A 27,915-nucleotide genomic window follows, 5' to 3' on the forward strand; every position below is an offset into this window, starting at 1 on the left:
AAGCATCTGTCTCTGGCTCAGGTCATGATCCCAGGGTCCTGGGATTGAGCCCTGCATTGGGCTCCCTGCTCAGTAGGAAGACTGCTTCTCCCTCTCCCACTCCCCCTGCTTATATTCCCTTTCTCATTTTCTCTCTCTCTGTGCCAAATCAATAGATATAATCTTAAAAAATAAAAATAATAATAATGATGATGATGTGTTGGGACACTTGGGTGGCTCAGTTGGTTAAGTGTCTGACCTTGGCTCAGGTCATGATCTCAGGGTGGGATGGAGCCCTGCATTGGGCTCCCCACTCAGCAGTAAGAATGCTCATCTCTCCCCTTCTCCCTCTGCCCCTCCCCCCCGCTCATGCTCTCTTTCTCTCTCCCAAATAAATAAAATCTTTTATTTTTTTAAAAGATTTTATTTATTTATTTGACAGACAGACAGAGATTACAAGTAGGCAGAGAAGTAGGCAGAGAGAGAGGGGGAAGCAGGCTCCCTGCTGAGTAGAGAGCCTGCTGCGGGGCTCGGTCCCAGGACCCTGAGATCATGGCCTGAGCCGAAGGCAGAGACTTAACCCACTGAGCCACCCAGGTGCCCCAAATAAAATCTTTTAAAAATGATGAGCTAATATAAGATGTTTTCACAGCATTTCTCCTTACTGCTTACCAAGTCAGCTTTCTTGAATTACGTTTATAGAAAGTGAATGATCTAGTTAACTTCAGTTTCAGGATGACTGTTATTTGTTCCCACTTGGGTCCAAACCACAAGCAAAATTTTGATCTTCTTTTCAAATTGGTCATGAAACATTTTTAATCGGATTTTTTTTGGCATTGAGTTGTATAAGTTCTTTATTTACTTTGGGTTTTAACACTTTATTGGATATATCATTTGCAAATATCTTCTCCCTTTCAGTGCGTTGTCTTTTTGTTTTGTTGATGGTTTCCTTCACTGTCAAAAGATTTGTATTTTGGTGTAGTGCCAATAGTCCAATTTTGCTTTGGTTTTCCTTGCTGAAGAAAACAAAAACACTAATTCAAAAAGATATATGCACCCCTATGTTTATTGCAGCATTATTTATTATAGCCAAGATATGGAACATAGGTGGTCATCTGTAGAAGGATGGCTAGAGCTCACACACACACACTCACTCTCTCTCACACACACACACACACACACACACACATATTATTACTCAGCCATAAAATACAAAATCTTGCCATTTACAATAACACAGATGGATCTAGAGGTTATAATGTTAAATGAAATAGGTCAATAAGAGAAAGAGAAGTACCAGATGATTTCACTCATATGTGGACTTTAAGAAAACAAAGAACAAAAGAGAAACAAAAAAACAGAATTTTTTATACATGAAACAAACTAATGGTTGCCAGAGGGGAGGTGGATAAGAGGATGAGAGAAATAGGTGAAGGGGATTAAGAGTACACTTATTGTGATGACCCCTGAGTAATGTATAGAATTGTTGAATCACTATATTGTACACATGAAACTAATATAACATATGTTAATTATACTGGAATTTAAAAATACACAAATAAAAAAATTTTAATAGCATGGGCATCAAAATATAATTTTTGCAAGGTTATTTTATGTAGGTTGCTTGAATTATTTTTAATTTTAAAAGTCTTCATTACATAGGTCAAGCATTTGCACATGGGTATAAAAAATAGAATTTTAAGAACTTGTAAGCTCATTAATATATAAGAGAAGCCCTCAAACTTAGCAGTTTCTCATTTTCTGAAAAAACAAAAAAACAAAAACAAAAACTACCCAAAATTTTGTATTACCAGGGAACATGAAAAACACTACATACCTGATTATAGGGATTGAAAAGCATATTTGTTAGCTATATTTGTGGTGAGCATAGCATAATGTATAAATTTGTTAAATCACTGTATCGTACACCTGAAACTAATGTAACACTGTCAACTATACTCAAATTTTTAAAATGCTTTTCAGCAAATTGAAACATACATCTTTTCATCCTGCATAGAGAGAATTTGATATACACTAAAAATTGTATCTCTACATTCCAGTAAAACATATTGACTGATGCCCAGGGCTTACTAAATTCTTGCAGCTAATAAACTCCTCTCTATTAAGTTATAATAGTCTTCCTGCCACCAATGGAGAGGTAAAAGAGACAAGATAGGGTTGTATTTTTTTCCCCAAACCTGTTTATGCCAATTGAACTTGCTATTGTAATTCCATAATTTAATTTTAATATTATGACAATAAATGAAACATGACTACAAAAGTAAAATGTTATTTTTGTGAAAACCAGTTGAATAAGCAATATTAGGAATAAAATAAAGGATTTAAGTAGTGATATAGCAGAGATTAATAAGAATATTATAAAGCACTTCATACTAATACTGTTAAAAGATTAGAAGAAATAGACTTCTAGAAAAATATAAACTATTGAAAGTGACTCAGTAGTTAAACATATAATTGCCAGACAATCCAGGAGTTTCACTTTTTTTTTAATATACCCAAGATAATTAAACACTGGTATTCAAACAACTACTTGCAACTGAATGTTCATAGCAGCAGTATTTACAATAGTCAAAAAGTAGAAATGATCCAAATACCCATTAATAAATGAGTGGGTGAGCCAATTATGGTACATCCCCCCAAGGGAGTATTACTCAGCCATAAAAACTAATGAAATTGTGATACATGTTATAACGTGGATGAAGCTTGAAAACATGTTAAGTGAAAGAACCCAGACACAAAAGACCACATATTGTGTGATTCTATTAGTGTAAAATGTCCAGGATAGATAAATCCATCAGGTTAATGGATTAAAAGTCAGGTTAATGTTTGCCAGGGGATCAACTGCTTTGTGGGCATGAGTCTTAATTTTGGGCTGACAAAAATATTTATGAACTAGATTGATATGGTGATTGTATAACATTGTGAATGTAGTAAATATCACTAAATTCTTCACTTCAAGATGATTATTCTTATGTGATTTTCACCTCAATAAAAAAATAAAAAGAATGTCCCAAAACAATTTTCCAAGAATACTTAGTAACCTACTGTCAAAATTACTATGCACAGGATGCCTTGGTGGCTCAGTTGGTTAAGCGACTGCCTGTGGCTCAGGTCATGATCTTGGCGTCCCAGGATCTAGTCCCACATCAGGCTCCCTGCTCAGTGGGGAGCCTGCTTCTCCCTCTGACCCTCCCTCCCCACCTCATGCTTTCTCTCTCTCTCTCTCAAATAAATAAATAAGAAATCTTTGAAAAAAAATTACTACACACAAAATATATCAAGGCACCATGAATGAGCTCCAGCAAGGAAAAAAAAAAAACCAGTAGTATCCCCAAAAGTCTTCAGATGTTGGTCTTATAAGTTACAAATTATTTCTTTAAACTGTTTATAAAGTATGTCTTCTATGTTTAAAAAAGTATGAGATAAAGTTAAAATATCTCTAGAGAACAAGAAAGTATAAAAATAAACCAGCAGATTTGAATTGTAATGAAATAGAATTTCTAGAAATATAAAAATACTGTAACTTAAGTTTAAGATTCAGTAGATGAAAACTGACTACAGAAGATGTAGAAAATCTAAATACCTTTACATCAATTTTTTAAAATTGAATTTATAATGAAAAACCTCTGTACAGAGGAAACACCAATCCCAAATGCCTTGATTGGTAGATTCTACCAAATATTTAAGAAATAATATCTACTGTACACAAAGTCATTTAGAAAATAGAGGAAGAGGGAACATTTCATGGCACATTTTATAAGGCCAGAATTTCCCTGATATGAAGATCAGAAAAATAAAAGACAAGGAAACTATAGATCAATATACCTCATGAACAAAAATCCATAACAAAACATTAGCAAATAGAACCTAGCAATATACAAAAAAGATACTAACTCATGGTTTATTTTCATTCCTATATTGAAAGTTTGATTTCCTATTTGAAAATCAAGCAATGTAGTTCACAACATTGATAGACACTAGGGAGGAAATCTTAGATTCTTCTCAAATAGATGCTGCAAATCATTTGACAAAATTCAGTACCCACAGAGTTCTGCCTGCAACCAAGATGGAATAATAGGAAATTTATTTGCCCTTCTGCCTAAAACAACTTTAAAAACCTGGGCAAAGCATACAAAATATTAATTTCCAAGACATTGGTTATCATTGAAGGAAGGATGGTTAATACCTGAGAAACAGGGAAAAAAATAAGGTGAGCCCTAGATTACTGTCTAGAGAGAGTATTTAGATCATGGCACAGGGAGAGAAACCAAAGCTGAGCTCATTAAACTGTAATTAGAGGAGAGGAAGCCGAGAGTCTGGGGAGGCAAGGATAATTAGGGTTCATGAGGCAGAGTATGGTATCTTTGTTGTTGTTGTTGGAAACTGACACACTCATTCTCAAAGATGAATGTAATTAACAGATGAAAACAGAAAAACTGTATGATCATAATAGACACAGATAAAACATTTGACAAAATCCACCTTCCATTTTTGATAAAAAAAAAAAATTCTCAGCAAACTAGGAATAGAAGGAAATCTTAACCTGATAAAGTGTGCCAGGCAGAAAACTATAGCTAACATTGTAAGCAAAGGAAAGTATGTTTCTGCCCTGAGATCATGAAACGATGCAAGGAAGTCATCTTTTACCACTTATATTCAACAGTAGACTGGCAGTTCTGTCTATTGCTATATGGCAAGAAAGAGAAATCCAGATAGGAAAGGAAAAACTAAAACTAAAACTGCCATGATTTTAAGAGTTGTTGAATCACTATGTCGTACACTTGAAACTAATGTAACATTGCATGTCAACTGTACATCAATAAATATTTGTTGTATTTTTATATATTAGCAACAATCAAAAATTACAATGGAAAAAATGCCATTAACAATAGCATCAAGATATGTTAAATACTTATGGATTAATCTGAGAAAAGATATGTAAAACTGAGAAAAATCAGAGAAGACCTAAATAAGTAGAGACATATATTGTTTTCATGAATCAGAACAAAGATTGATATTATTAAAATGTTAATTATTTACAATTTTATCTACAGATTTAACTCAATCCCAATTAAAATACTGGCATGCTTTTTTTTGAAATTGAAAAGATAGTTCTCAAATTTACATGGAAATATAAAGAAACTAAACTAGCTAAAACAAATTTAAAAAAGAAAAAATTTGGAGGACTTGTACCAGCTGACTTTCAAGTCTTAATATAATACTACAGTATCATGACAGTGTAGAATTGGCATAAAGATAAACAACTAGATTGATTTTTACCAACATCTGTGAAACTGTGGCAGGCCACCTTGTCAGTTTATAAGTAAGGTAAAGTCTCGGACAGTTGACAGTTCTTGACATAGAGCCTTCAATGTTATTTGTGATGATATATTTCTTTTTTTTATAAAGTAAAAATTCAGTTTATTCATCTGTTTATGACACAGTACACAAGAGGCAAAGTGTTTCACACCATAGATTTCACTTCCAACTCCTGGAATGCTCATTTCTTTGGTTAAAAGGAGAGAGTAGACATAAGAGGCAGGCAATGCTTAGGCAACTGCAATAAGAAGGGGGAGCAGGTGATACTAATGCCATCCCTGCAGGGATGGGCCCAAGGGGACTATTAGTCACAAGCTATTTTCTAGAATTGTTAGCCGGAAACAAAGGAGCATCCTGGATGCTCAACCGTCTTGGGCCTCAGTGATCCCCACCACACAGGTACAGCAGCGCTTTCTGGTAGTCGCCCTTCGTGTCTTGCTCGATGTAGTAATACAGGACTTGCCATACTTTCTCTTGAATTCAGACCTAATTTTCAACACGTCCACTTCACTGTGAGAGACCATGATTCTTATCAGAACTTTATCATGAATCTCCTTGCCCTTCATGGAGTCGTACAGTTGGTCAGCAAAATACAGGGGCTTATTCTGAATGCACTGGGCCAGGTTTAGCATTTTCTAGGTCTCCTTTGACCTTCTTGATGCTCTCCAACATGTCATAAAGGCTGTAGCTCTTGTACCTATCAAATACTTTCTGGAGGTGACACACACTCCGCTCAGTCATGATGCTGATCCACTTGGGTACATCAGTTCCTTTCCTCTTCACTCTGACATCATAGAGATCCTGGGCATCTTGGTCAATCAGTTCATAATCAATGACAGAGCCATCATCTGCTCTTCTACCCTTTGCAAGGGCAACCATCAGCTTGTGGAAGTCACCAGATGTGTCAGAAATGATGTCCTTCTCCAGATCAGTCTTATACATTTCCTTGTGGATTCTGTTAGTTTCCTGAAGCTCTTGGTCCTTGAGCAGATGATCTCAATGAGGGAGTCCTCATCAGTCTCCAGTCCCTTCATGGAGGCTTTCAGCTCAGAAGCATCATACTGACCAGGTGTTTTTAATAGGCCCCAAATCACTGTCTCCAGGTGGCCAGACAAGGCTGACTTCAGCATTAATACAAGTTCCTTTTTGGTCCTTCTCTGGTAGGTGAAGGCAATATCCTGTCTCTGTTCATTGCTGCGTTTGGTCAAAATGTTGACAAAGGTGACCTCATCCACACCTTTGGTCTTGATGGACGTTTCAATGTTCAGAGCATCATGCTCAGCATCAAAATTGGTATATGCTTTGACCAACCCATATGCACTAGGGGGCATGGAGTGATCACCCTCCAAGCTGAGCTTGCAGAGAATTTTGTGAACAGTAGACATTTTGAAGGAAGCTGGGCCTGGCGCCGAGAGTAGCAAGCATCCCCAGTTGTAGAGCCTGTGATAATACATTTCTTTTTTTTTTTTCAAGATTTTATTTACTTATTTGACAGACAGAGATCACAAGTAGTCAGAGAAGCAGGCAGAGAGAGAGGAGGAAGCAGGCTCCCTGCCGAGCAGAGAGCCCGATGCAATGTGAGGCTTGATCCCAGGACCCTGGGATTATGACCTGAGCTGAAAGCAGAGGCTTTAACCCATTGAGCCACCCAGGCACCCCGATGATATATTTCTTAAGCTAGGTTGTGAGTATGTGGATCTCCATTTAATGTTTATTCTTTATATTTTACATTCCCATTATAAGTTATTTTTATATGATACATTTAATAATAAAAACAAAATACTAAACTGATTTGGAAAACTTCAGTAAATCCATGTCACTAAAAATGGGACTATCAGGTCAAATGGGATTACTACATCGATAAATAATTGGGAATAAGATTACACAATATAGGATTCTTCACTCAGTATGCTTTACAAGTACCTATAGATTCTTACTCCATGTCAAATGAACTGAAACTAGAAATCATTAATGACACTTATGGATGAGTTTTATACAAGAAAAATTATAATGCTGGCCTTGGTCCTACATCAGAATATTGGGAAAGGAAGGTACATTTATGTTTTAAGTTAAAATAAAATAAGGCATTTATGTATCCTTTCTTTTACTATTTTCTCTTTTAAAAGAGGTTTTTAAATTAGTCAACCCTCTATCTGTCTCTATGGCATTGGTAAGTGTGCTCGCATCATATTTTAATTAATTAATGTAGCAAACAAGTTCTTGGGTAAATATTTCTCCGATGTTTGGCTTTTCAATTAAGTAAAAGCGCAAGAGCTCAGGGAGAACTTCAAATCTCCATGGCACCCCTGGGACTTATTTTCAGCTCAGAGTACAACAGGAAACCTGATATTGATTTAGGCTGAGATTGAGACATTCAAGGGGACATGGTAAGTTTAGAGGTAATTACGTATTTATAGATGAGATTTCAGGTGAAGATGCAGAATTTCAGTAATGAGACCTGATATCCTTGAAATTTGGCTTTTATTTTCCCTTGACTATTCATGTCTTAATTCTAAGTTGCTTCATATTTCTCTCTTTCCTGATAGGTAAATAAAAGGGAAGACAGATGTATAGTGAGAGAAGGAGAGAGATTAAAGAGAGGAAGGTAGAAAGATACTGGGAAAGAAAGAGGGGAAGCAAGGAAGATGGAAGAAAGGGGCCAACCAGGAAACAAGTAGATTTAGCAGAACAGAGAGAAATACGTAGAAGGAACTAAAAAAAAAAAAAAAAAAAAAAAACTGGAGTAGAAAGATTGTGCCTATGGTGGTAATAGTGAATTCTAATTAAAAATTTTCTACTATTTATTATGCTCTTTCAATTTACTAGGCTCTTTGCCTTATACCATTTAACCTTACAACATTAAGAAGTAGTTCCTTTATGTGCTTTGGTGAGTGCTGTGAAGTGTGTAAACCTGGCGATTCACAGACCTGTACCCCTGGGGATAAAAATATATTATATGTTTATAAAAAATTAAAAAATTAAAAAAAAGAAGTAGTTCCTTTAATTCCCATTTTATAAATTAGAAAACAGAGGCCTAAAGAAGTTAAGTAAATTGTCGCAAAGTGGTGGAGTCTTGATTTGAATCAGCATCTGTTTGTCTCTAAAGCCTATACTTTCCTCCACTGTGTCAAACTAGCTCTGCATGACACTGAAACAACATGTTAAAAGGCAAGAGTTTATGCTAAATAGGTTATCTGGCATCGTATAAAAGAACACAGAGAAATAATCTAGCTTTTGTTTCTCTTTATTACCTCTCTTCATACTCCCCACAAAGGAGATTAAGCAGGCAGGCAGGGAGAAACATAAAATTCCAGCTTCAGTTTTTACTATTGCTGGAGCTTTCAGGTCAAAAAAGATAGCTTACCTCCCTCTGATCTCACAAAGGGCATAATGCCCAGTGCACTCATAGAAACTCAGTCTAAACTAGCATTTCTTAACCTTTTAGGCATTATGAACTCCTTTGAGATTCTAAAGAAAATTAAGTATTCACTCTCTAGAAATATGCACATACATGCAAAATTTTGTGGAAGGATTCAGGAATTTTGTAGGCCCCCTCAAAGTTCTGAGGTTTATATCTGAGATAAAGGTCTTAGGGTTTGGAACTGAAAAAATGGCCCTGAAATCTGAGATGGAGGATGAGCACCAAGCCTAGAACTTGGCTCTGCCAGAACTTGGTAGAGTCATTTTCAAATGCAAGGTTGGCTGTGGTTATCTTCTCTTCTGTTTTATGGCATATCCTTAGGAAAAGCTTGATGCATGAAGCTCAAGTTTAAATTCCTACCCAGACTCGTACCTGATATGCATTAAGAAAGTTCCATTATAGCATTAAATTATTTGTGCACTTCAGTACCCACTAGTGGTCAAGGAAAAATATTTTGCTTAGAGTACTGGATGATAGAGATGGCTGTCACTTCCTGGAGTACAGCTCACTCTGAATTTCAGAATAAGGTCTTCTCTTTAGACATTGCTTACTTTCAGTTTTGATTTTTCAAAACTCATGTATTCCACTAAAATTTTGATAAGACCTTGTTGGGGTTCATGGTGAAATAATGGCATATGAGAAAATAATGCTGGACAGAGTCAAGACCTGCCACTAACTTGCTATGTTATTGTTACCAAAGATAGAGCACATTCCCCTTGTGTCCTCAGTATTTTCATTTGTAACATGAAGGGATCCTACTACTGTCAGTGCTTTTTAAACCTCTTTAAATTTTTTTAGTATTGAAAATGTGTGTTCAGTGGAAATCTACATAAACAATTGGAAGTAGAGTTACTATGATCACAAAGTGATGATAGTAATGGCAAAGAGTCAGATTCCCTCCCCCCTTCTCATTCTCTCTCTATACCACCAGCACATCCATGAATGAATTTCATATAGTTTGAAAATAGTTGACCCAGAGAGCAATTGCATGTAATGGTTGAGAATGTGCTTTAGAGTCATGCATATATGGGTTCTGTTCCTGACTTCCTAACCACTTAACAGCTCTATGCTTTTCAGCTAATTAATCCCTCTATGCCTCAGTTTCCACATCTGACAACTGAGGATGATAAATAGCTCTTATTCCATAAGATGGTTGGGAAGATTTAGGAACTTAATGCATGCAAAGTGATTATCCAGTGAGTGGATATTAGTTATTTATCTGTTATTAGTTATTAGTATTTATCTGTATCATTTTTTTTTAAGATTTTCTTTATTTATTTGACAGAGATCACAAGCAGGCAGAGAGGCAGGCAGAGAGAGGGGAAGGGAAGCAGGCTCCCCACTGAGCAGAGAGCCTGATGTGGGGCTCGATCCCAGGACCCTGGGATCATGACCAGAGCCAAAGGCAGAGGCTTAACCCACTGAGCCACCCAGGTGCCCCTTATCTGTATCATTTTAAACAAAGACTTGGCTCATGAAAAATTAAGTCATCTAGCTTTCTTTCTCAATAACTTCTTCCTTCCTATGTTATGCTATAACTAGAGAAACTAGCATAGTAGGCAGGATCTCCCAGTCTCTTTAACATTTTAGCTACACTACAATAAGTACAATAAATGGATGTAGTAAATTATTAGTCATATAGCACATTTTTTGAGCTATACCTGTGATTTTTCATTTTTATCTTTTTAGTCATGGGGTGTTTTATTTTTTTTAAGTAAACTATTACTCAGGGCACCTGGGTAGCTCAGTTGGTTAACCTCCCACTCTTGATTTCAGCTCAGGTCATGATCTCAGGATTGTGAGATTGAGCCCCACATTGGGCTCCATGCTGGGTGTGGAGCCTACTTAAGATTCTCTCTCTTCCTCTGCCCCTCCCTCCTCTCAAAAATTAAAAAAAAAATGAAAAAAAAAATACTACTCTGCAATTCAGTATGTAAAACATGTAAGAGTAGAGCTACTCTGATTGAGTCAGGATGGAAGAGTAAGAATTACCTCTTCTCAGCTCTTCTCAGCTTCTGCAACACCACCCTCTTCACACACTCTGGAGAACTCAGAAGTACTCCAGTGCTCTGTGGAGCAATGTTTGAAACCTCTGGACCTCTACGACACTTCTATATCTTGTGTTCTGTGGAACTACTTCATTTCAGACTTGGGCATACAATTTGAGATTTTTCCATACTCCCATCATTACAAGGAAAATACAGATCCTAGAAAAGAATAATTTACCCCTAGAGATCATTCTTAACACTCATGAGATGAGAAATGTAGCTTCCGTGCCCTACTACTGTGATCCATTTTGAGTCTATCTGCTCAGAACTCCCACAGTACATTAAAAAAATAACCATGACAGCTTTATGGAGGTATAACTGGCATACATAAACTATATATTTAAAGTATATAATTTAATTTTTTCACATATGTGTAGAGCCATGAAACCATTATTACCATAAAGATAGTGAATATATCCATTATCTCCCAAAGTTTTAACAGGCCTTTTGAGAATCCACTCAACCCCAGAAAACTGTTTTTGGTCACAGTATAATAGTTTACATTTCTTGGATTTTTATATAAATGGAACTATATAGTCTAAATCCTTTTTTTGGTCTGGCTTTTTAAACTCAATGTAATTATTTTGATATACATCTAAATGTTGTATATCAACAATTTATTTCTTTTTATTTATGAGCAGTATTCTGTTGTATGGATATACCATTTTGTTTATCCATTCATATGTGGATGGACAATTGATTCATTTCTGGTGTTTAGACCATCTACATTTAATGTAATTGTTGATATGGTTAACTTTAATCCTCTCGTCCTGTTATTTTTTTCTCATTTGTCATATGTGTTCTTTGTTCCCTTTCCTGTCTTTTTTGTTTTTTGCTTTATTTTGGATTAACTGAAATTTTTAATTCTATTTAATCTCCTTCACTGTCTTATTAATGTTAAGTCTTTGTTTTCTAATTTTATTAGTATTTGGGGGTTGCTTATAATATACACCTTTAGTCACAATCTTTTCAAGTGATATTATACTACTTACCATATAGTATGGGAGCCTTACATGAGTATAATTCCACTTCTCTCCTCTAAGCCTTTGTACTACAGTTGTTATGCATTTTGCTTTTATTCATGCAACAAATATCACAATAAATTGTTTTTATTTTTTAAACAGTCAATTATCTCTTATGGTATTAAAATTATAAGAGCAAATTCTCTTACATTACTTTTATGTTTGCCATTTTGGTGTTCTTTATTTCTTCTTGTAGATCTATGTATCTATCTAGTATAATTTTTCTTCTAAGAGACTTTAATTTGAAGCATGGGTTTGCTGATGATGAGTTGTATCAGCTTTTCTGTGTCTGAAAACATCTTTAATTTCCCATCAGTTTTAAAGTTTTTTTTTTATTGTGGTAAAATATACATAACATAAAATTTACCATTTTAATCATTTTAAATTATTCAGTTTAGTGACGCTGAGTATGTTCACATTGTTGTATAACCATCACTGACATGCATATTCAGAACTTCTTCATCTTTCTTAACTGAAACTCTATACCCATCAGATACTAACTCTCCACTCCCCTGCTATCAGCCCCACACCTTCTCCTTTCTGTCTCTGAATCTGACTACTTTGGGTACTTCATATAAGTGAAATCACACACTTTTTTTGTCTTTTGGTGAGTGGTTTATTTCACTTAGTATAAAGTCCTCAGTGTTCAGCCATGTTGTAGTATGTGTCAGTTACCTTCATTTTTAAGGCTGAGTAATATTGTACTTTATGTATATATCACATTTTGTTTATCCATTCATCAGTTGATGGACATTTGTGTTCCCATCTTTTAACTATGGCAAATAGTGTTGCTTTGAACATGGGTGTACAAATACTTGTTCAAGTTCTTGCTTTTACTTCTTTTGGGTATATACTCAAAAGTATAGAGGTGTGCCCCCTTTATTTTCAGAAGACATTTTCTCTCTTTCTCTCTCTTTTTTTTTTTTTACTGTGTTGTGTTAGTCACCATACAATACATCATTAGTTTTTGATGTAGTGTTCCAAGATTCATTGTTTAAGTTTAACACCCAGTACTCCATGCAATCCATGCCCTCCATAATACCCACCACCAGGCTCACCCATTTCCCCACCACCCTGCCCTCTAAAACCTTCAGTTTGTTTCTTGGAGTCTATAGTCTCTCATGGTTCATCACCCCCTCTGACTTCCCCCACCTTCACTTTACCTTTCCTTCTCCTAATGTCCTCCATGTTATTACTTATGTTCCACAAGTAAGTGAAACCATATGATAATTGACTTTCTCTGTTTGACTTATATCTCTCAGCATAATCTCCTCCAGTTCCATCCATGTTGATGCAAAAGTTGGGTATTCATCCTTTCTGATGGAATATATTTTCTCTTGACAGTTTTTTTCTTTTGGTGTTTTGGATATAATACTTCACTGTCCTCTCACTTGCATTGTTTCCAATGAAAAAAATCTATCATTCTTACTCTACATAGGTATCTTTTTTCTCTGACTACTTTTAAGATTTTCTTTTTATCACTAGTTTTCCTGAAATTTGATTATGATGTAAATTGGTGTGGTTTTCTTCTATTCTTCCTTTTTCTGATTTGAGTTTTCTTCATCTTCTTGGGTCTGTGTTTTATATTTTCATCAAATGTGAAAATTTTTGTCCATCATCTTCAAATATTTTTCTTCTCTTCCTTCTCCTTTTTACTCTTTGTGTTTTGTTTTGGATACTAGCTATTTTTGTGGATTTAGGTGTATTGACCTTTTTAAATTCCATATCTAATCTATTATTAATTATTTCTAGTAGCATTTTCCATCTCATACATTATAGTTTTCATCTCCACAAATTTGATTTAGGTATTTTTTATATATTCCATATCTTTAACTTTTAATGTAGTAGAATACAGTTATAATATATTTTAAGTATCCTTTTCTGCTTATAGTAATGTCTGTGTCAATAGTGGACCAGTTTTGGGGGTTGATTTATTTTCACATCATGGCTCATCTTTTACTGCAACTTTGCATGCCTGGTAATTTTTTATTTGATATCTGATATTGTGAGTCTTGTTACTTTGTTGGAGTTGGCCATATATATATATATATATATATATATATATATATATATATTTTTTTTTTTTTTTTTGGTATTCTATAAATATTCTTGAGTTTTGTTCTGGAGCATAGTGACACCACTTAGAAAGAGAACAATATGTTCAGTTCTTACTTTTAGGTTTGTTAGGCAAAACTAGGTTTATGTTCAATCTGGAACTAATTATTTCCTATTACTGAAGATAGATACTTCTGTCAAAGATCAGGGCCTGCACAATTGCGTGGACTAGTCATACCCAAGGCAGGGGCCTGGGGAGACTAAACAACGCCTTTGGTCTATGCAATAAATGAGTAGTCTTTGTTCTAATAAGTTCAACCAGACGATGGGGTAGGAGACTAAAAAGCTAGGTGGAGTTTGAAAGTCCTGTGATATGAATGTGTTTCTGTATGTGTATGTATATAATTTGTGCATGCACAGTATATGTTGTTTTAAGCTGAATAGTAGACTACTTCATCTGCCATTTATGGCTATTGTAAGCATATGTCCTTTCATAGTCTGGAAATAGAGGAGAAATTTTAGATGCCATTACTATCACTGAATATTTATGGATTGTGACTAGAGATGTATGGTGTTGGGCTGTTATAGGATAGGTCAGTCACAAAGCTGTGACCTCTTCATTACTTTACATGCCAAGACAGGTATTCTAAGGCATCCTAAAATTATTATGAGATGAAGTTAGGAAATTAGATCATACAGTCAAAATAAGTAGGTCCCAAACAAGAATTAAATTGAAAATATAAAATAAGTTGCAGTCAGCTTCCACATGTCCACTTTATGGGTCTTGTTTTTGGCATTATTGTTGTTATTCTGCAATTCTGGGCAGGTAGATTCAGCATTCAAGAGGCCATTGAATTCTGCAGTTATTTTCTTCCCAGTTAGTATATAGCCACCAGAATGATGTCAATAGGTATGTTTATTTGCAAGGTAATATGATTAATTCTACAAGGGACACATTTCATCTGCCATCTAGACCACTGACACTGGGATTCAATCAGAATTCTTTTTGATCAGCCCATTGATAAGATTTTATTTATTTGACAGACAGAGATCACAAGTAGGCAGAGAGGCAGGCAGAGAGAGAGGTGGAAACAGGCTCCCTGCTGAGCAGAGAGCCTGATGTGGGACTGGATCTCAGAACCCTGGGATCATGACCTGAGCTGAAGGCAGAGGCTTTAACCCACTGAGCCACCCAGGCGCCCCAGATCAGCCCATTGATAAAACCAAGTTCATACAGTACAGCATTTCTTAAAGTTTGGTAAGAAGACCACCTACTAAAGAATCACCTAAAGAGATCACTGAAAATGTAAATTTATGGGTCTCACTCCAGACCTCCTAAATCAGAATCTCTTTGGGGTGCCTGGGTGGCACAGTCGTTTGAGTGTCCAACTCTTGATTTCAGCCCAGGTCATGATCTCAGGCTTCCAGAATCAGCCTGTGCTGGTCTCCCTACTTGGTGGGGAGTCTGCTTGTCTCTCTCTCCCTCTGCCCCTCCCTGTGCTCTCTCTCTTTCAAATAAATAAAATAAATCTTTAAAAAGTAAATGAGAATCACTGGGTGTGGGACCCAGGAATCTATATTTTTAACAAGCTGCCCACAGGTTTCTGTAGCACACTAATTTTTTTTTAAAGCACTTCTATAGAACTAATATTTTTTAAAGAAAAGTCTTCTTTTATGAACCAGTACCTTTGTTGTTAATTCCTAAATATTTCCAGGTATCATCTAAATTTTGATTTAATTTAAATAATTAGATTTAATCTAAACTTTGATTTACATTTTGGTTCAGTGTTCACTCTTAACTCACTAACATTTTCTCTAGAAGTGGGAGCCCCACAAAAACCCAGTTCCAGCTGCAGAGCTTCAGTCCAGTTTGTAGTCAAAGTGCCTCTAGCTGCTCCTTGCACCTCAGCTGTTTAACTCTTTTAGTTAGAGGGATATATTCACTTTGTTTAATCTGTTACTTCTGGTTAAAGAAGTGGTTCTCCGGCTTAGGGGTGCTTTATCACCTGGAGGGCTCGTTAAACCACAGTTCACTGGGCCCTGTCCCCAGAGTTTCTGATTCAGCAGATCTGAGTTGAGACCCCATGATTTGCATTTCTAACGTATTCCTGAGTGATACTGTTGCTGCAGATCTGGGGACCAACTTTGAGAACCAGAATTAAAGAAACAGGATGCCTTCTGAAGATTTGTATCAGCTAAAAATTGTTCTCAAACCTGACTGCAGATTGGAATCACCTGATAGTCTTAAACAGCATAGTAGTGCCTGGGACTTGCTCTAGGTTAATTAAATCAGAATCACTGGGAGTTAATCCTAGGGGTGAGTGGCTTTTCATATACAAAGGTGATTCTAATGTGAATTCAGTGTTGTAACCTACCATGGTATAAACTCCAGGCCAAATTTCCTTCTATTCTTTCACTTATTTCCCATCTAACTGAATATTGACTGGAGATGTTGAAAAACCCTTGCACTTATCACTTCCTCCACTGGACAGATTCCTGAATTATACATTGCGCATTGTAGCCTAGGGACAATACTGCTTTTTAGCCCCAACTTTGATCTGTTTTCAAGGATCCTGATGCTGGCTTGGAGTGACCTGCACATCAGCATGATCTTCCCCTCCTTCCCTATGTCTATAGTTTTACAAGTCAATTTCTTTCTGTTGCAATAAGCGATTCATCATCAGAGGTATTATCCGAAGGATTCTGTGCAGGTGCTCTTCTCTATACAATGTTTGCAACAGGTGATGTTTTTAATCTTTTTATTTCTAGCATCCTCCATAATTGGAATGTGCCAAGCAAGTGACACTAGTTGGAATATCTTAATTATTGCACATTCATCATGAGCATAGTTAGGAATAGTACTTTTGATCATGATGGATCCTTTCTCATTAAAATCATTTGTAGACTGGAGAAACCACAGTTTTGCCACAAAAAGAACTCTCTGAGAGCTATATTGGTGTTTAATTTGTCTGTCAGAGTTGAGATGAGGTGGAAAGCAGTTTCTTCCCAAACTTCCTGTGGTCTTACCTAGAATGTGGACTCCATTTGGGAAGGGAGCTTCACAGAGACAGGCAGGGAATGTTGGAACCCAATGAAATCAGGTCTCTAGTTCAGTTTTCTATATTCATTCATGTGCTTAAAAATTATTTGCTGAAAGTCTACTGTGCCAGACACTGTTATAAATTCTGGGACTATAGCAATGGAGAAGTTAAAGTTCCTTCTTCATGGCAATGACATTCCATTGACCAGTGTGTACGTAGAAGACATTTAAAAATGTAAACAAGTAAAAATATTACATATGTAGGTACATAAGTTTTCAAATAGTGGTAAATACTATGAAGGAAAGAAGTGAAATAGTGAGAAAGAGTGCGTTGTGAGTGAGGGCAAGGCTATGCTGCTATACCTAAGGATGTCCAATGAGAAGTCATTGCAAAAGCACATTTTCTGGATAACAATTTAAAAATGATCACTTTGGCTACTACACAGAGAATGGTCTATAAGATGGCAAGAGTGAATACAGGGTGATTAGGGTAGAGGTGGCTGAGCCTAAGACTTTAACAATGCAATAATGAGAAATGAATAAATCTGTGATTATCATGAATATCATGAATTTTACAGGCATAGCCAATGTGAATTGCTGATGGACTGGCTATGGAATGAGAGGAAAAGAGGAAAGTACCTGGGTTTTTGGTTTGAACAACTGGGATGATGTTGTGGGTATTTATTGAAATGGGTAACAGTGGGAGGAAGAGCAAATTTGGGAGAAAACTCAGGAATTCTATTTTAGTCATATTTACTTCGAGATGTCTATACTGAAATGGTTGGTTAGTATCAGTTGATATGAATCTGGAGTTCAGGAGAGAGAGGTCTGAACTGGTGATATACATTTTTGAGTCTTCAACATATAGAGGGAATTTAAAGCTACGAGCCTAAATAAGATGTCCCAGGGGATGCGTGTAGAAGAGAGGAGAGATCTGAAGCCTGAGCCCTGTGGTTAACAGTCGGGGGAAATGAGGAGGATGTGGAGGAGATTAAGAAGGAGCAGCCAGTGAGGTAGGAGGACAAACTCAGTGAGGGCCTATCCCAGAAATCCAAATGTAAAAAGTAAATCCAGGAGGAAGGAGTGATCAACTGTGTCAAATCATGCTGACCAGTGCTGCTGAGAGGATTGTCCTGAGCCAATTTTTTTTTTTTTTAAGATTTTATTTATTTATTTATTTGACAGACAGAGATCACAAGTAGGCAGAGAGGCAGGCAGAGAGAGAGAGGAGGAAGCAGGCTCCCCGCTGAGCAGAGAGCCTGATGTGGGGCTCGATCCCAGGACCCTGAGATCATGACCTGAGCCGAAGGCAGAGGCTTTAACCCACTGAGCCACTCAGGCACCCCGTCCTGAGCCAATTTGATATAGAGAATAGAATGCTGGTTTGCAAGCAGGAAACTTGAATTTTAAATAATTAGCTGGAACTAATTGCATCATCATCATAATCACCATCATCACCATCATCATTATCATACTGGTAGTAATCAATTTTTCCCCTATCTATTGTGTTTCAGGCACTGACCTACATGTTTGAATACATTAGCTCTATGTATTACCAAAACAATGATGAGGAATACACTATTATAATTCCCATTTCACAGAGGGGGAACTGAAGCTCCTAGAGGTAAAATCATTTGCTCCATGTTGCAGTGGCATCTGGGCAAATTATTTCCCTACTTTGAGCCTCAGTTTCCCTTATCTGTAAAATGAGTGAGTAGATTAGTTTTTTTCCCTCCAAAATTTTATTTAAGTTCTGGTCATTTTACTCAATTTTTTTCAGCAACAGGATGCTCATCTAAAGCAAAAGCAGATGCAGAAACCCAGTATAAAAAAATCACAGAGTTGCACTATTTTGAACTTTAGTATAAGGTCAGTAACCCATATTCTGGGCTTCTACTCACCACCCCCCACCCCTGCTCTCTGCCCTGTGTTTTCCAAACCACTCAATTGGTTAGATTCTGTGTCCTCTAGAATTTAGATTTAGATTTTCACTTGCCCTTCTTGTGACCAAGGGTTGGTATTACAGGGTTGTTGGTCAATGTTAGGAAATTCTTCCGTACCTCTGGGCCACATACCACAGACCCATCAATACATGTGGGGTGAAATCAGGACCACTTGCTCTTCAATGAACTGACTATAATGTAAGCTCTTCACTGTCTCCATTTGAGGTAAACATCTAGATGAATAGGGCTTAACATCATAACTTGAAAACTTAGGTGTTCCAAAAATGGTTAATTGAAAAAGAATCGAGTAGTTATTTCACAATTCTTTAGGAAAATTTTCCCTATATCCTCTAGAAAAAGTCAGACTTTCTTCTCTTTATGTACTCTCTGGATCCTCTTTCTACCCCCATTATAGTCTTTGCCACGCTCAGATGTCATTTATGATCTGATTATGTCTGTCTCCTCTAGTAGATGAAATCACATTCATCCTGGCACTTAGCACAGGGCCCGACCTTTATGTTCATCTAACACACATTGAATGAATAACAGACTTTCCTTTTTGGGAGAGGGTGGCTGTAAGAAGGGAAGGAAAATCATTTGGCAGACCTCAAGGGAGACTAGTGCCTTCCGCTCATTTGGTGTGCATTGGAACATTTTGTTTCTGGAAACTGGCACTGTACAGTCATATAGGCTTGGAATTCCTTAGTGCCTATAAGCATATTATAAACAAGAAGGAGTACATGTGTTCTACTTCTCCCAGTGTGATCAGACTGCTATGTGACACTTGAAGTGTGAAATTCTGGTTTTGGTCTTCCAGCTCCAGCTCTGCTAATAGAAATGAAATATAGTGAGGGGCATACAGGCAAATACATCGACAGCCTGCAAGATTGACATTTGTTGTCATGTGCTTCAGGGGGCGGGGCAGGGCAACAAATAATTTGTGCCAGTGCAAAGGCTGTCTGTAGCTGAGAATGGAAAATATTCTCTGCAGTTGCTAAGTAATGCCAAGTCTGAAGATTTTGACATATTGTTCATATGAAAATCTTGGATAAGGGTACATGTCCTCCCTTCAACTACAGAAGTATGGTAGAACAGAAAGAACGGAGTCTCTGTGCACTACTGACCTGGGTTTGAAACCCAGTTCTCTATATTTTTGGTCACGTTACATTCAGTAAGCCACTCAATTTCTCTTAGTTTCTTTTCTGTAAGATAGGGACAATGGAGTGCCTGTGTGTGTTGGTTAAGTGTCTGACTCTTGGCTTCAGCTCAGGTCATTATTTCAGGGTCTTGAGGTTGAGTCCCGCATGGGGCTCCACAGTTGCTGGGGAGTCTGCTTGAAATTCTCTCCCTCTCTCACTCCCTCTGCCCCTCCTCCTGCTCTCTCTATTTCTCTCAAATAAATAAATAAATATAATCTTATAAAAATAAGAATAATGATGTATACTTTGATAAGTTTGTGTGAGGAGTTGGATGGTTATATAAAGGGTATGGATATAGTAAATTCCAAATTTAGAGTACCTTAAAAAATCAAACTAGTTTTACCTATGCCACAAGTAGTCTCTGCATCTTATTGTATTAATGAGTCTTATCTGCTAAGCATCCCAGGTAAGCAGTGGATGATGATGGCACCTCTGAGGCCAGGTAGGGAAGGCAGTCTCCTTGCCCTTAAGTATCTCAGTATATCCTTCATCTATCTGCAAATGGAGACATGTATTTTCACTGTTTAAGCTGTTCAATCATTCTTTTCTCCTGGAAAGAAAAAGCCTCAACTGATGATTACATTAGCAATTTATCCTATAGGATTAATCTTGTTCACTCATTCACTCATTTAATTCCTTTAGAGATATTTAATAAATGCCTGCTATGAGTGAGGCCCTTTTATAGGTACTAGGGATAAAAGACAGACATAAGTCCTCACTTTTTTAGAACTTATAATATTTCTGAGGGTGACGATCAATAAAATGGTAAGTAGAATATGCCACTGTATTTTAGACAGTGCTAAGTACCAGGGAGAAAAATAAATCAGGAAAATGTGATAGAAAGTATTGAGAGTATCTTAAGTGAACGTTTCAGTTTGGGATGGGGAGATGAGGGAATGGATCACTGAAAAGATGACATTTGAGTAAAGGGCTGAAGAAGTACAAATAATATGGGAAGGAGAATTCTATGCAGAGGGTACAGGACAAGTTCAAAGATCCTCAAGCACAAGAATGGCTAATGCATATACAGAGTAGCAAAGGGGCCAGCGTGGCCGGAGTTGAATGAACAAAAACAGCAGTAAAAAATTGGGCCAGAGAGGGGCACCTGGGTGGCTCAGTTGGTTGAGTGTCCAACTTTTGGTTTTGACTCAGGTCATGATCTCAGGTCATGATCTCATGGAGACTGAGCTCTGTGTTGAGCTCCACCCTCAGTGGGGGAGTCTGTTTGGGATTCTCTCTCTCCCTCTCCCTCTGTCCTCTGTCTCTCCCTCCACTCTTGGGCTTGCTTGCTCTCTCTTAAATAAATAATAAATAAGAGACCTGAGAGGTAACTGGGGAGTTGGAAGGTAGGTGGTAAGAATCTTATAGGTAATAGTTAAGTACTTTGCCTTTTACTCAGCATGAGATAGGGATCTGTGGAGAATTTAGAAGGATATCTCTGGTTACTGTGTGAAGATTAGACATTGGTGGAGGCAAAAAGTAGGGGCAGAATATTACTTTGGGAGGTTACCATTTGTTTTACCCATAGTCATCAGCAAAGAAGGTGGTAGAAAGTAAAAGTTTTCTTGAGAGGAGGAGACTGGTCTGTCAGTCAGTCTGATGAAACAATCACCACTTGAGGATGTAGCTGGGGAGCATAAAGAAAGGTAGCAGTGTATTAAAGCACCAACTGATTTAACAATTTTGCTGTTATCTGGTTTTTCCTGATAGTAGGTGTAGGGGGAGAGTCTCACCAACCTTAAGATGTTGCCTCAGCTCAGCTGAGATGGTCACTGTGACAAAAGCCTCATCTTGGGTCTCACTCTGGCTCTGTAAAAAGGCTCAAACATATGGTGAAATGCCAAACTGCAAATGCCTCTTCCCTACTGTGTCTTTTTTGCATCATTTCCCCCCCTCAGATTTAATCTCAGACTTTTGCCATGTATTCATCACCAAGTTCTTTAGTAAAAACAACTGGGTGTTGAGAGATCTGGGAAGTTTGTGGTGTATGTCATTTCTTCTTTGGATGAAGAGATTGTGCATTACAAGCTCTCCAAGTTTCAAGCATTTGTTATTGTCCACTTTTTAAAATTATATTTACTTTGAATATCTAGAAATACAAACATGGGGCTATTTCTAAGTTTCCTGTCATCTGAAAAGTGGTCTAGGTACTAATGGCAGGATGTGACATCCAGCCTATTGCTAATTGCACCCAGAGGCAGGGAACATATTTGGCAAATTCAGTAAATAGGTAAACAGGCTCCAAGAAGGATGAAAGTGTGCTATGTTCTCAGCCATCAGGTGCCCATAATAAGGGCAAAGCTAAGGTTATGTCTGTGCAGGCAGAATAATATGAATGCGGCAGAGCTAATCTGTTGATTTCCACTGCCTTAATGATCCACACTGCTTGCTGTCCAGGGCAGTGCTGAGTAAAAAAATGGCTGACATGAACCAGGCTGTTCCACATATACACTATCCATGATGCAAAGTTCATCAATTGCCTCCTGCTTTTCTTTTCTTTTTTTTTTTTAATTTTTTATTTTTTATAAACATATATTTTTATTTTCTAATACAACATTGCTTGTATAGTTAGCCCTTTTTAGATTATTTTCACACATCTTATTTCATCATTATGAGGTGAGCAAGGCAGGGATTATTATGTTTATTTTCAGGTGATGAAACTGAGATCCAGAAGAGGGGAAGGGTCTTGTGCATAAACAAAGAGTAGACCCATACCTTAGATCTAGTCTTCATTGCTCCTTCCTAAACATGAATCATGATGCCCATAACAAGATTATTAAACAGATTTTATTAAGTGCCTGTTTATACTAGGCTTGAAGCAAAAAGTACATAGAGCTGTTTTCTCTAAATCTTCATTTTATATATGCAAAGGATAAACATATGACAAATAAGAGCACAGGGATAAAATAAATATCAAGTTTGGTGACATCAAATTTGGGTTATAGTTATGGGCAATGTAAGGTAAAGAGAGGGTAAATTTGTAGATACAGTCTGAATGACAACTAGGGTGATGAACCATCCTGGTTTACCTGGGACTGGGAGGGTTCCTAGGACACAGGACTTCCAGTGTTAAAGCGGAAAGGCCTGGGCAAACCAGGACAAATTTGTCACCCTAGAAAACAAAGCTTCCATATGGGGAAAATATGGAAACAGAAGGATGTCATAGGAGGAGCACTAAACTTGGATCTAAAAAATCTAGATTAAAGTCTTTACTCTTGAGGTGTCTGGGCGGCTCAGTCAGTTAAGCATCTGCCTTCAGCTCCGGTCGTGATCCCAGGGTCCTGAGATCAAACCTGGGGTCAGGCTCTCTGCTGAGCAAGGTATCTGCCTCTCCTTCTGCCCCTCCCTCCCCACCCCCCCCATGCTCTCTCTCATGCTCTCTCTCTCTCAAATAAATACATAAAATCTTTAAAATCCTGGCTCTGTCATCTATCAGCCATGTAACTTGGGTAATTTCCTTACTCCTTGCTAGGTCATAGCTGATTCATGTGGAAAATGGTGATATCATTAGTAACCATCAGGCAGAGTAGTGAGCATTAAATGAAATAATTTATATAGGTTAAACTGTTCAGCTGTGGATAGTTATGCAAATGTAGGGTTTTACTTGATTGTGGCTCCAAAGGAAACAATGAAAGAAGTTTTATGCTTGTTCTCATGCATCTGCTCTATCTATGAAAATAAAGTTTCAGTGAGCTTTGAGTGATTTGAAGTCAAGACAGTAAATGGAATTGCCAAATTTAAAACAAGTCTGTGACTGTACTACATGTCATCTTCATTCATAGAATTGGAGAATAAAACATTAACAATATGTTGTGCTTATGTTTTCTTTACCAAACCAAATATGAGAAAATATCCTTCTCCCACGTCCTCCTATTTGACCAGGTTCTTTTTTTTTTTTTTTCCCAAAATTTGTAGCCAGGCTCCACATAAATAGGTCAAAAATGGAAAGTAAAATATTCATATTAATTGGAGGCTTACTTTCCTATATGTCCCTACTTTAACACCAAATATTTAAACAGTGATTTTGAGGGTATTATCCATTTTTTTAACTGTATCCTTTTCATTGGCATTGGAACAGTCTAGCTAAGAAAAAAGAGGATTTAACGTCTATAAAGTTCTTTTCATTTGTTCCTTTACTCTTTCCACTCATTTATTGAGAGTCCTGCAAGTCCCCATCCATGACTTGGGCACTAGCAATACAAGTAGTGAACAAGGCAGATTGTGTCCCTGACCCCTCATCAGCTTTCGTTCTAATAAGAAGGAGAATATGTTGAACATCTTTTAAAAATAAATACATGACAATTGCACATGTTGAATAGTGCTATGAAATAAAAGGGCAAGGAGCTTTGACAAAGGATAATGAGAGTTTTAATTTAGATTGGAGTGTGTGACAGTGAAACTTATACTTCAAGGTCTCATCTCACTTTTGAATAGAAATGAAGTGCATGGTTAATAGAGATACTTTTTCTTTTCCCCTAAATTGCCAATGAGAAGCCCAATTTGAGAGCTTTTATTCTGAGCTCTCTGTTCATTGTTCATTCAACAAATATTTGAGTACCTATAATATGCTAGGCATTGCATTAGGTGTTGGGAAAAAGTGTGGGAAACATGGTAGATAGAGTTCCTGCCTTTATAGAGCTTATAGCCTAGTGAGGGGAGAATATAAATATACGTTAGGTGGTGAAAAATACTAAAAAGAAAAATAAAAGAAGGTAAAGGATAAGGAGAAACCTGGGGTGGCAGTTACTCACTACTTGAAATACGGTGGTTAGGAAAGGTCTTTCTGGCAAGGTGATATTGAAGTAGAGACCTGAAGCAAGCATGGGAACCAAATATTGGATTTTCTGGTAGGAAATCCTTTCTAGATAGAGGGAACAGCTAGTACACAAGATATGAGGCTAGAGTGTGCTTGTGTGTTCAAGGAACAGTGAGGAGGCCAATATGCAAGGAGCAACATGAGAGAGGAAGAAAATATGGAAGAAGATGAGGTCAGAAAAGTAGTGAGAGTGACTGGGGAAGGGGGACGTTCAACTTTGTAGTCCATTGCAAGGAATTTGCTTTTTATTCATCTGAAGGAAATGTTGGTGAACCTTGAAAAAATTGCTATCTCTAAAACTTGGCAGGCCAATTCTACTGTCCCTATGAAGCAAAGGATATGTGCACTGCCCAGGAAGCTAGAATGATGTTAGGCCAGCACTAATTAAGTTATCTGTGTTTTAGAAGTTGTCAAGATATAACTTGGTAGCTTTTCTTAGAAACAAAAATTTCAATTTGGTACATGAAAAAGAATATAAAGACTATGAGATGGGAAGAATTCCAAGTGTGGACAGTATTTCCATGTATACGTAAAAGAATCTTGGGGCCAGGCTCTTAAAACAGATGAGGTTCTTAAAATAGATTTATTAGTCTGTGTTTTTCAAGTTGGAGTTTGATGGTTTGTCACTTCCGGAAGGAGCAGATAAAAATGGAGAAGGCAGGTAATCTTGAAGAGGTTAAAGGATATGGCAGAAACCTAGGCAGTGGAGATACTTTTGCAATTCCAATAAATTGCTCCTGACTGAAACAAATTGCCCCCCACCATCTGAGCATATATAGCCACTTTTCCTTTATATCTCTATCCCCTGGTCTAAAATACTGAAATTCAAGAGTGAAGACAGAAAATGGTTCAATAGTGGCAGGATCCACAATAGTGGTGTTTAACCTTTTTAGAGTAAAGGATTCCATTGAGAATCTGATAATAGCTAAGAAATATGTAGATTCCATTGAGAATCTGATAATAGCTATGAAATATGTTTTTCAAGTTGTATAGACACACGACTGTGAATTTCTGCCTATTTCCATAAGTTAATGGACCCTCTTAGGCCTATTCATGGATGCTGGTTCCAGAGGAACCTGGAATTCAGGTTAAATTCAGGTTAAATAACTGTACTAAGGGATCAACCTGGGTTTTTGCTTTAATAAAGGCAAGTATGGAATATGGAAGACTATGGGAAGAAACAATTGGAAACTGTTTCTCTGATAACATTAATTGAAGTTATTTTCCCACCTACCCATTTTCTCTGGACTCTGAAAAGCACTCTCTTTCCACTCTTCTCAGTGCTGACCATCTGGTTTACACATGGAATTCAGAGGGACGTCAGGCAGGGACTTCTGAGGAAGCCCCTGTTTTCTCATCCTCCTGTGGGAAAGGGATCTGACCACATTGTCTGGAATGAAGTCAAGAAAAAAAAAATCATCACGATACATCAAGAAAGCTAAATCTTTCATTTTATAATTCTTCCAAAAGGAAGGATGTTATTTTTGACCAGGTTCAGGCATACAAGAGAGCCCCTGACTGGCTGTGAATGCTGATGTCAGTGCGTGGTCGCACAGAGATTTGACCCATTGGGAATGGGTTTTTTTTTTTTGTTTGTTTGTTTGGTTTGTTTTTTATTTGTTTGTTTGTTCTGGAAGCTTCCCTTTTTTGTGCATGATTTTTAAGCCTCTCAGCACATATTCAATGGAAAAAGCTCAGCGTTGAGCCAAATGTAATTATGAAGCACTTATAGAGCTGGAGACTGATAAGTGGTAATTATTTGGAGATGCTTGTTCTCCTTGCTTCTTCACCACTTTCTCCAGTGCCACCTCACAACCTGGTGTGGACTGACCGTTCAGTTATCCTGGCTCATTACAAAAGTTTGCCTTTATCACCTCTGCATTATGTAGAGAAATATCAGTAATGAAGCCATTTATGCTACTTCTCCAGCACTGAAGTTAGTGAGAAGTGTGATGATTTCATGTCAATGATGAACGCCTTTTCATAATTTCTTTTCATTAGCCACCAGGAAAGAAACAGATTGGATGATGTTCAGTATGGTCTATATGTTCCCCTGGAAACAAAATGAGTTTAATTTGTTTCTACAGTCTCACCTTTTGTCCCTCTCAGCAAGGCAGGTGTTCATGCTGCTTTAATCCATTCAAAGCAATGACTAATCAAACTGCTTTGCAGCAATTTAGTTCCAAGCCCTGACCTCATAACTCCTCTGATCACAAAATCTCCATGTTAATGTTCATGCAGGTTTACAAATGGAATGTTAGAGGGAAACAGAGGAGAAGGAGAGAGCAACTGTAGGTCAACACATATTTTAATGTGCTTATTGAGCATTTAACCAAATCCATAAAACAAAACACCATTTGGGAGGAAGTGGTTCTTCCTATAGATTTCTAGACTTTTAAGAACAAAACAGAAACAAGGGAATAAAGTTATAGTATCCTGCCCAGGGTACTTTCTTCTTTTCTTAAAAAAGATTTATTTATTTATTTGAGAGAAAACACGAGTGGGAGAGGGGTAGAGGGAGAGAATCTCAAGCAGACTCCCTGCAGAGCACAGAGCCCAATGTGGGGCTTGATCTCATGCCCTGAGATCATGACCAGAGCTGAAATCAAGAGTCAGTCACTTAACCGACTGAGCCCCCCAACTGCCCCTATTTTCTTCTTTAGGTGAATCAAGAGTGCTATTTTCAGACTGGGCCGAAGAGGAACAAATGCAACCTAAATGGCCATAATTGTCCCTAACAGCTTCACAGGATATAGTACTATGGTCTTGAGGGATATAAATGGGGCTGGAGTAGGGGTGGAGGTTTCTAATTTTTTCTCAGTGCTCTGCAATTTGGAAAATGCTGAAAAAAAAATCACTTCATTATTGACTCCAAGTTTCAGTGGTTGATGGCTAACATAAATTTGGAGTGGATTTTGAAAGACATTTAGGAAACCCTTAATGAAAGTTTTTATAATTGGAAACTTGTAGAATAATTATTCTTCACTAGACTGTAACCTCTATAACAATGCAATCTGTGTCTGTTAATGATCACTGTAGTATCTCTAGGGCC

At 37.2% G+C, this 27,915-nt stretch overlaps 1 protein-coding gene and 1 pseudogene across 3 annotated transcripts in view; one reads left to right on the forward strand and one right to left on the reverse strand.

Annotated features, from left to right (window-relative positions):
* RTL4 (retrotransposon Gag like 4) overlaps nucleotides 1-27,915 on the forward strand; it is a 377,204-nt gene that overhangs the window by 24,495 nt on the left and 324,794 nt on the right. The gene's annotated exons all lie outside the window — the stretch shown is intronic.
* Nucleotides 5,396-27,465, reverse strand: LOC116582573 (annotated as a pseudogene).

This window comes from Mustela erminea, chromosome X, assembly GCF_009829155.1.
Source record: "Mustela erminea isolate mMusErm1 chromosome X, mMusErm1.Pri, whole genome shotgun sequence".
In the NCBI taxonomy this organism is placed as follows: Eukaryota; Metazoa; Chordata; class Mammalia; order Carnivora; family Mustelidae; genus Mustela; species Mustela erminea.